Below are 10008 nucleotides of genomic sequence, written 5' to 3' on the forward strand. Positions count from 1 at the left end.
ATAAGAGTAAATTTGGTCTTGTAGTTAGGGTACCAGGCTAGAAACGAGATTGTGAGTTCTAGTCTTGACTTAGACATGAAAGCCAACTGGGTAACTTTGGCCCAGTCAGTCTCAGCCCAGGATGTCAAGCATCAGACAACAAACTACTCAGTCAATTTGTAAGGATCTATCTCATCTAAGCCACCCAAGAAAGCAGAACTCTTGAAACAGGTATTGTCTCAAAAGGAACTTTTATTAGGGGCTAGTGAGAGCAGGGAATCAAGGCGGGGTCTGGGAAAAAACCTGTGAAAGCAATATAATAAAAGCAATATTCAGTACTCCTTCCCCCAGCATCCCAGTGTTCGTTTGAAATCCACCCAATCCACAGGTGGCATAGTATTTTGGTAACGGTTCTTTGGCGTGTTCATTCAAGATCTCTTTCGCTTTCGTTTCCTTCTGACTCCAAGCGCAAACCATCTCTGAATTAAGGGTGAGACATTCCATCCCTTGGGGAAAGGGCATCATAGCAGGACAGCGCAAAGCAATCTCAAAAGCTCCCTCCTCCCAACAGAATAGCAGGTCACAAAGTAGGTTTACAAATTCAACAATATGCAAAGGGAAAGAATACATTTCTTAGGGACCTGACATATGGACCCCCTAGAAACAATGGATAATCCACCTGCAAAAGACAAAGAGGAAGGGGAAGAAAACAAATAAAATACAACATTAATCAGGTTTATCAGGGTACTTAGAATGAAAACGCTTTAAGTAACTTAGAAGCTCTAACATGCTTTTTGTATACCCATTCATTCTGAGAAGAGGGAAGGTTTTTCCAAGCAACTAAATATTAAGTGGAGCCATGATGTTTGCGGGAAGCGAGGATGTCTCACACTTCAAAGTGTTGCTCCCCCTCTACCCATACCGGTGTAGGCACTGGAGGGACCGGTGGTCTAAGTTTAGAAGTAATCTCAGGTTTGAGCAAACTACAATGAAAGATAGGATGGATCTGTCTTAGGCTCTCAGGGAGCTCTAATTCCATAGTTACTGGATTGATAATGCATTTAATGGGGAAAGATCCAACAAACTTAGTTTCTTGGAAGGCTGCAAAGATTGCAAATATTTGGTAGAAAGATAAACTTTGTCTCCAATCTTAAAAGGTTTCTGCTCCACCTCTTTTTATCAGCCTGGGCCTTATAGGCTTCTTTGGCTTCATCTAGTGCTTTCCGTACTACCGGCCAGGTATTTTGCAGTTGTTTGATCCATTCTTGCAAGGAGGGAATATCAGGTTCTTTAGCAGGCAGTTTCGGAATGGTGACAAATGTCTAGCCATTGGGAACCTGGAATGGGATATAACCAGTACTAGAGTGCACAGCATTATTATATGCGACTTCAGCAGATGGCAACAACAGACCAGTCCAGTTATCTTGTTGATAGCTGATAAAGCATCTAAGGTACTGTTCTAGAACTGAGTTCAGTCTCTCTATCCCCCTATTCGTTTGAGGATGATGACTAGATGATAGCCCCTGACTAGAACCCAAAAGGTCCAGAAAAGCTCTCCAGAACTTAGAGGTGAATTGAACCCCCCTTTCCGAAATTATGCACTGTGGAGCCCCATGGAAGCAATAGATGTGCTGCACAAAGAGCTTAGCCAATGTCTTGACTGTTGGGATCTTTGGGCATGGGATGAAATGGGCTTGTCTAGAAAACAAGTCTGTAACCACCCAAATAACTGTATTCCCAACGCTTTCAGGAAGCTCCACAATAAAGTCCATAGAGATCTCTCTCTCCAGGGTGCTGAAGGGCTCGCTACCGGCTTTAAAAGTCCTGGTGTTTTCCCTTGCCTCCGCTTAGATGCAGCACACGTGGGACAGCTTGCAACATAATTTTCTATGTCCTTTTTCAAGGAAGGCCACCAAAACTGCCTTTTAAGCAGATGTAGGGTTTTGACGAACCCAAAATGTCTAGCAATTTTTGAATCGTGTGCGGCTTGCATTACTCTCAGTTTTAGAGCTGCTGGGATGTATATTTTCTCCCCAAGCCAGGTCGTCTTTAATTAAACACAAGTTCTTATGTCCTTGAAACCACTCATCAGTTTCCAGCACTTTTTTGAACTCCTGGTATGCTGTTTTGTTTATTGGCATTGTAGCTCTGGTTTGCGCTCTGGTAGTGACAGGTGCTGCTAACTGCTTGGAAATCAGGAATGGTTTAACTGCTTTAGATTTTGCACTATTATATTGTGGCATCCTACATAGGGCATCTGCTAGGAAATTCCTCCCCCCATGGAGGTAATGGATAGTAAAGTTAAATGGTGAAAATGTTGAGACCACCATGCTTGTTTAGGTGACAACTTCTTAGGGGTTTTCATAGCTTCAAGGTTCTTATGATCAGTCCACACTTGGAATGGTATTTTACTCCCCTCTAGGAGCCTCCAGGTTAGGAGCACCCATCGTATAGCGTAGGCTTCTTTCTCCCAGGCCGCCCACTGCTGCTCAGTTTCAGACAGTTTTTTAGAAGTATAAGCACAAGGTTGCAGTTGGCCCTCCTCGTTCCTCTGAAGCAGGACTGCCTCCACGGCCATGACACTAGCGTCAGCCTGAATAACAAAAGCTTTCTCCGGATTCAGGTGCTTTAAAATCAGCTCCACAGAGAAAAGCTTCTTTAGTTTTTTGAATGTGGCTTGCTCCCCTCTTAGCTGGCACCTTGCTGCGGCAGTCGACTGCTCAGTGCCCCTCTTTTCCACACTTGAAGCATGCAGTGGAGCGGGGTGTGGTCGGCGATGGCCAGGCAGTTTCATTTCTCTCAGGTGTTGGCTTGAAGGTGAGTTTCACCGGGCAGTGCTGGTCCTTGCGCTTATCTATTTCCACCTCTTCTGCCAAGAGGCACCAATCGTACAATCGTCCTGGAGCTCTGCGGGCCACACAGGCTTTGTACAGGTCTTCATTCAAGCCATCCTGGAAACAACACTAGGATGTCCTCTGGCCAGTTTAAGTGGCTGGCCAACTCTCAGAATTCTGTGTATTCAACTACTGGTTGTCACCCTTGCTTCAGTGTCTTTATGTGTTTGTGGGCTTTCTTGTCTGCAAGGCGGTCTTCAAAGCGACACCAGAGGGCTGCCATGAACCATTTAAAATTTCTTAGCTCCAGAGCATTGCAGTTGTACAGGGTCACCATCCAGTCAGCAGCCATGTCTTCCAGCGCTAGGGTGACCACTCTGACCTCCTCATCTGCAGGCAGCATTTTCCCGTATATTTACATGTAGGTGAATACCTGGGCTAGGAAGAACCCCAATCTCTTGGGATTCCCATCGAATTTCACCCCCTACGGAATTGGGTTCACCACCACTGGTTGGGGTATAGCCCCCCCCTGGGTCTTTGGGGCAGTCATGCCCGTCATGCCACTACTGCAGGGCGGGCAGCCATCACCACCTCAGGCACCGTTAGCTCTTCTTCACCATTATCCTCCTGTTTTTTCGTCCAATTCTGATTGCTCTTTCAGCTGGGCTTTTAGTTCCTCAAAGGACTCTTGCACACATTCCATTGTCTGCTTTAAGATTGCTTTCATCATTTCCAAATTTGGACCCACTAGTTCCTTTTCAGGAGGGGTAGGCTCTTGATTTTTCTTCTTTGCTCTCCTTTTTTCCTCCGCCTCACGTGAGAGTTACTTTTGGAGCCTTTCCATCCCAGTATTCTTTCTTTCCAACCCCGAGCTACCACCTGGCTCGATCACCTTCTGCAGAGGTTCCCCCACTCCCAGGTCCCTGGAAGTGCTTTCCCCGGGGTCTGCCAGAGCTATATCTCTATTCCAGCTTTCCAGTTCATCCTCTTCCACTTTTCCATTAGGAAGGGGCACATTGGTTGCAACCCACCTTGGTAGGGCAGCTGCCTCTCCGGGCTGGGCACTATGCAGACCTTGCTTTATGTAAGGACCTACCTCATCTAAGCCACCCAAGAAAGTAGAACTCTTGAAACAAGCATTGTCTCAAAAGGAACTTTTGTTAGGGGCTAGTGACAGCAGGGAATCAAGGCAAGGTCTGGAGAAAAACCCGCAAAAGCAATATAATAAAAGCAGCATTCAATACTCCTCCCCCCAGGGTCCCAGTGTTCTTTTGAATTCAGGCCAATCCACAGGTGGCATCGTGTTTTGGTAACTGAGTTCTTTGACACACTCATTCAAGGTCTCCCTCGCTTTTGTTTCCTTCTGGCTCCAAGCGCAAACCGTCTCTGAGTTAATGGTGAGACATTCCATCCCCTGGGGGAAGGGCACCATAGCAGGACAGTGCAAAGCAATCCCAAAAGCTCCCCCTTCCGAACAGAATGGCATGTCACAAAGAAGGTTTACAAATTCAACAGCATGCAAAGGGAAAGAATACATTTCTTTAGGGACCTCACAAAATTCCTATCACTACCAATGTATTAAGACTTATTCTCTTTTTGTCTCCTTCATTCCCTGCCTCCTCACAATTGTTAGTATGCTCCTTCCAGTAAGTATATTCACCATTTGGGAGAGAATACAGTGACCTTCAAAATGTTTTTTTTCCAGGGCTGTTATTTTTTATTTCTCCCATCCCTTGGAGACAGTGAAACAGGCAAAAGGGAGTGTTTCCTTCTGCCCTATTTATCTGTGCTGGTTGTGACTCAGTTCTTTAGTGATGCCCACCCCCATGCTGTACCTAGACTGCCCTCTTTCTGGGTGTCTTGAAAGCGTATACAGTATAATTCTTTAGGGAATTATTTGGAGATGAGAGGTAAGGTCTGAGCTACCCCAGTGAACAGTACCTTTAGGTAATATTGTTTGATTATCATTATTGTATTTGAATGTTTTTGTTGCTTGAAGTAAGAATCATTCAGCATAGAGTGGATACACTGACACAGAAAATTACCTGAAGAAATTGTGGTTTTGTCAACTGGGTAGCGTTTTTAGAAGAAAAAGGGAAATCTGTTTCTAGACATAAAAGGAAATTTCAATGCTCTAATGTCTCCAGGAGTGGACAATTGCCCTTATATCTAAAATCCCAAATGGAAAATACAATCTTCAGAACATATGTTGTAGGTACAAATGCTAGCTGACTGTGAAAAAGACAGTCTTGCTTTCTTCTACTGGAAAGGATATATTTTTATACAGTAATAGTGACCAGCAATGACTGGTCTTTTAATGCTTATTTCTAGGTAGCCTGAATTGCATTATTTGTATATAAAGTGAGGTAAGTTGAGAAAAACTCAAGGCTTGCAAAAGTAGAAAATCCTGAAGAAGAAAAAAAGTAGGAGTACCTTCCCAAAATAGCTGAATGAAAACTTATTGCATAAGAAAATAGGTGATGAAAGGAGATACTATAAGTAATAATAATTGGATAATTGAAATGGCAATACCAGGAAAAGACAAAGTATTGGAGATCACAAAGTATCAAGATCTGAAAATTGAAGTTGAAAGGATTAGGGCATAAACTGACAATGCTGGTCCCAGTGGATATTAGCCCACTGAATGCCATACCAAAAAGCCTTGGATGACACTTAGAAAATCTGCACATTGACAACATTTCCATATGTCAATTACAAAAAGTCACACTGCTTGGATCTGCACATACAGTATTATATGCTATGCTAATACATTATGACATCCTAGGTTCTTGGGAAGAACTCAGTGCATGTGAAGGCAGCTGTGGCTTCTTATTGTCGTGAACAGATAACAGTGATGGTGAATAAAATGCCAAATCCAATCTAAGCATCTGGCTGACTATATGGCCAACCATAATAATATAGAGATTGATGGAAGGCGGCATGAGTGACTCATTTGTTGAAGAATTGAATGCATTTTGCCCCTATCACAGTATCTTTTATGCTGCTCTGATAAGATTATTCTTATAGAACAGTAAGTATATAAAGGTCTTTAAGTACCCAATTACTTACTATGTGGAAGGTTCAAAGCCCCAATATTGTGCTGTGTCAAATACATATTAAAAATTATGAAGATTATGGTTATGCCTTAGTATTTGGTGCTAAAAATGACAACTGGAAGGGAAAGTAAATACAAAGAAAGCAACCTGGGGTAACATGAATTTTGCATCAGGTGACTGATAATCAACACTTTGCATGTGTGAATAGGTCATCACAGAAATAACTTATCACTTCAATCACATTGTTTGTCAATAGCTAATTCACACACAGCTTTTCATAAATCAAATACAAAAAAAATCAAATGTGAGAACTAGTACTCAGTTACAAAGGGAGGAAGTTTTATGCAACAAAAAGGCCATAACCCATTTGCCCTGAATACTAGTATTTCATAAATGTCTCAGTACTGACCTTGAAGTCAGTCCTAACAGTAATTAAGGTCTGCCTTGTATTATAGAAACTGATTATCATCTTCAGAAGGCCCATTCTAAATGACACCTGTGCCAAGGCACGAAGTGGACATTTTCAGTGGTAGTATTCTCATGTATGGCTGGCAGTATCTTTAACTTTTGATAGCCAGGCAAAGATATCTTTCTTTTTCTTGGCATTCTAATTAATGTCTTCTTTTTAAAACGGGTGAGGAAGTATGGCCCCTTTATGACCAGTGGACCAACTCCCAGAATTGTTCATGGCTGGCTCAGGAATTTTGGGAGTTGAAGTCATAAAGGGGCCATAGTTCCCCATCCCCGTTTTAAAACATATTTGCTGGTTAGAAACTTTTAAACTACTCTGACTTCAGCTTTATTATTGTTACTGTTTTATTACTTTAGTGGAATATGTTTTGTATATTTTACTTGTACAGGTTATTTTTAGTAATGTGAATGTATTGTAAGTTTCCCTGAAGAAGTCTAGTTTAGAAGGAATGCATACAGATTTTAAGCATAAATTTTGATACAATATGAGCAAAGATACCACTATTTGCCGTGTATATTTGGATCAACTTTGTAAAGTTTGTTCAAATAGATGGTGTTCAAATGTCATGCCTCATTTTCTAAGACATATTTGCATTAGTATTCTGGAAAACATTTTCATGTTTGAGCAATTTGATCAAAATATACTATGATTTGAAAGCAGGGTATTTAACCTCAAATTTAATGCATTTTTAGTTCCAAATATTTTACTTGTACAATCCATTATTGTAAATCACATTTTTAAGGATTCTTTTTCTGACATCAACATTGAATAACAAGTAGCATTCCTGCTGTGAAAGAGCAGGGGCTTAATTTGTGACAGGACTTTTTCATAAAAACTATTTAGTTGAAATCCTGAAAAGTAAGCAACAAGGAATATGCATAAGAGCATGTTCAGATTATTTTGTATATTGCTTATCATGGAGCTCTCTCTTAATATATCTTCTAAAGCCAAGTACAAACTTCAAGTAACCTTGATCTTTTTATGACACTGTTTGCAAGTCTAAATTCAGGGAATTTCAGATTAGTTTCAATATACAACTCCCTCTCCTTTTGTAATAATGCTTAAAACTACCACTTGAATTGTGGTATCATTATTGGAAGACTAATGTTTTTACTGTAAGAATTTGGGGGATCTTTAGATTTGCTGATAAGGCTACCTATTTATTCTGTATATTACAGTTGCTTGCATTCCACATATTCCATAGATAGAAGGTGGTTTACAACATTTGAACAAGTATAACATCCTACAACCATAAACATTTCATTAAAAACACAAGCATCTAAAACAAACCCTCTGACCTTATATGATACAGCTTGGCTTTTCCAAAACATGCATTCATATTACTCTAATTTAGAGATGCTGCTTCAACTTTCTGCTTCTTGAAATAACAGCAGCCAATATTCTCAGCAGCTTTTGCTAGGAAGTAGGAATTGTACTCACCCTAGGGAGCATATTAACACACAGCAGTTCCCCATAGATGTGGGTGGGTGAAGAGAACTTTCTGCATTATGGTAGTGGTGTAAGATCCTTTTGTAATGTTGAGTGAGTGCTAGGTTACCAGAACAGAGCAAACATAGTGAAGTATTTCAAACATTGCACATTTGCTATCAAGGCAAGTATTTTTCAGTAGGCAAAAATATGATAATCAGCTGTATTATCACAACTAGTCAGTGCATTTGGGAGTTACATTAAATTTAAAATTCTGCAACACATGTATTCACAAAATGAAACTATCTGTATTACTGATCTTTAGATAATGGGTTTTGAACTATATTGCTTGAAAGTGTTTCTGGAAATGTATAAACTTCATTTTAAAATGGATAGAAAAAAACATACAGCAATCACAATTCTGCCTATAATTTGTATAGAATGTGAAAATTATTAGAAATTATGGAACTAATTAATTTTACATATCTCCAGACATTTTAAAAAGTGCTAAATATTTGTCAGAAAGAAAAAAAATGCTTGAAAACATTGCAATCAAAACCAAGCTGACAATATAAAATCTGCATAACAATTGTACTTTTTTAAGAAGACTAAGCAATATTACAGTATACAAAGGGAAGAAAAAAGAGTGAGAAATACTGCCTAAAGGTGTCAGAGGCAAGCATTAAGATATAAGAAAATGAAATATAAATGTAGTTTTGTAGTTTTTGTAAAAATGTAGATTTTTACTAAACTCCCTATACTATACTATTCTGTTCTTGCAAATGTATTCCCTTTTCAGGTTCACCATAACTTTCTTGTATGTTTCTCTTAATATAACCAACTCACTTCCCCATAACAAAATGGGAAAAGCATGGATGATCTTATAAAGCAACTAGATTCTTTTGATGCACATTCATTTCTTCTATAGTCTTTAAGCAGTTGTTCCCATTTTCTTTGTCACAAGTTATATGAAAAAATAAGTATACTCCATTGAACTTTTTGTCCTTTACAACATATTTCAGCATACGGATATTTGATTTTCATTTCAACACCATGATAAAGGAAATATAACTGCACCACTTAATTTTTATAATCTATTGTGTAATTTCAATAAATGTAGATGCAAATTTTGTATGTAGGAAAAGTAAGTATTGCACAGCCCTGCATTTATCATTACCTCAGATACCTAAAATTTGAATCAGGTGTACCATATCAGAAGCAAATGATTAGAACATTGTTGGAGGAGATCCAGGAGGAATCTGTCTATTAAAACCTCGGACATTTTGTTTGATTTTTCTGTTTGTGTTCTACTGTGCCTCAATCAAAAAAGCTCTCGGAGGTTTTGGAAAGAAGACTAGAGAGGTTTATGAGTCTGGGAAAGGATTTAAAAAGATCATCAAATAACAATAATTGATTCTAGTGTCTGGAAGATCACCCACAAGTGCAGAAGATTTGTAAGTACTGTCAACTCTCACTGGCCAGGTCCAGCAAATTCAGCCCAAGAGCAGAATGTAACATGCTGAAAGAACTCCAGAATTTCATTATGTCACCTATAAGTAGCTGTCACCAATAATGATATCAGAGTGCATGAATCTACTATTGGCAAGAAGCTGTACAAATTAAATGTACATGAGAGGGGTGTCAAGATGAAACTTTTGATGTCCATAAAGAACATCAAGGCAAGATTAAAATGCTCATCAACACCTAGGCAAAGACCAGGACTCGTGGAACAATGTGCTAGATAAGACAAAAATATAGTTATTTGGCCACAGTACCAGAAGACCAGTTTGGTGAAAACCAAAGATAGTGTTTCATCAGAAGAGCCAGATACCAAATGTAAGGCATGGTGGTGGAAATCTTATGGTTTGGGGTTGCTTGGCTGCATCAGAATCTGGGCCACTTACCATGGAAGAATCCACTATGAATCCCTCATTGTGCCAGAGGATGCTTGAGGATAATGTGATACCGTCTATTAGAAGATTGAAGTTCAACTGAAGATTGAAACTTACAGACCTGGCAATGTGACAATGATGCCAAACATTCTAGTAAATCTGATGGTGAGATGGGTGACATATACATTAAATAAATAAATAAATAACTCTGGATAGTATACAAAAATTTCAACATTAATTTTAAATTACACAGTCACATCAAGGAAAAAATCAAGAACAAATAAAAAATGCTTGTTTTCCTTTACCCTAATTGCAGTATATCATACTTATCATACTACTATCACCAT

The sequence above is a fragment of the Protobothrops mucrosquamatus genome, unplaced genomic scaffold (genome assembly GCF_001527695.2).
Source record: "Protobothrops mucrosquamatus isolate PMUCROS unplaced genomic scaffold, P.Mucros_1.0 scaffold1308, whole genome shotgun sequence".
NCBI lineage: Eukaryota > Metazoa > Chordata > Lepidosauria > Squamata > Viperidae > Protobothrops > Protobothrops mucrosquamatus.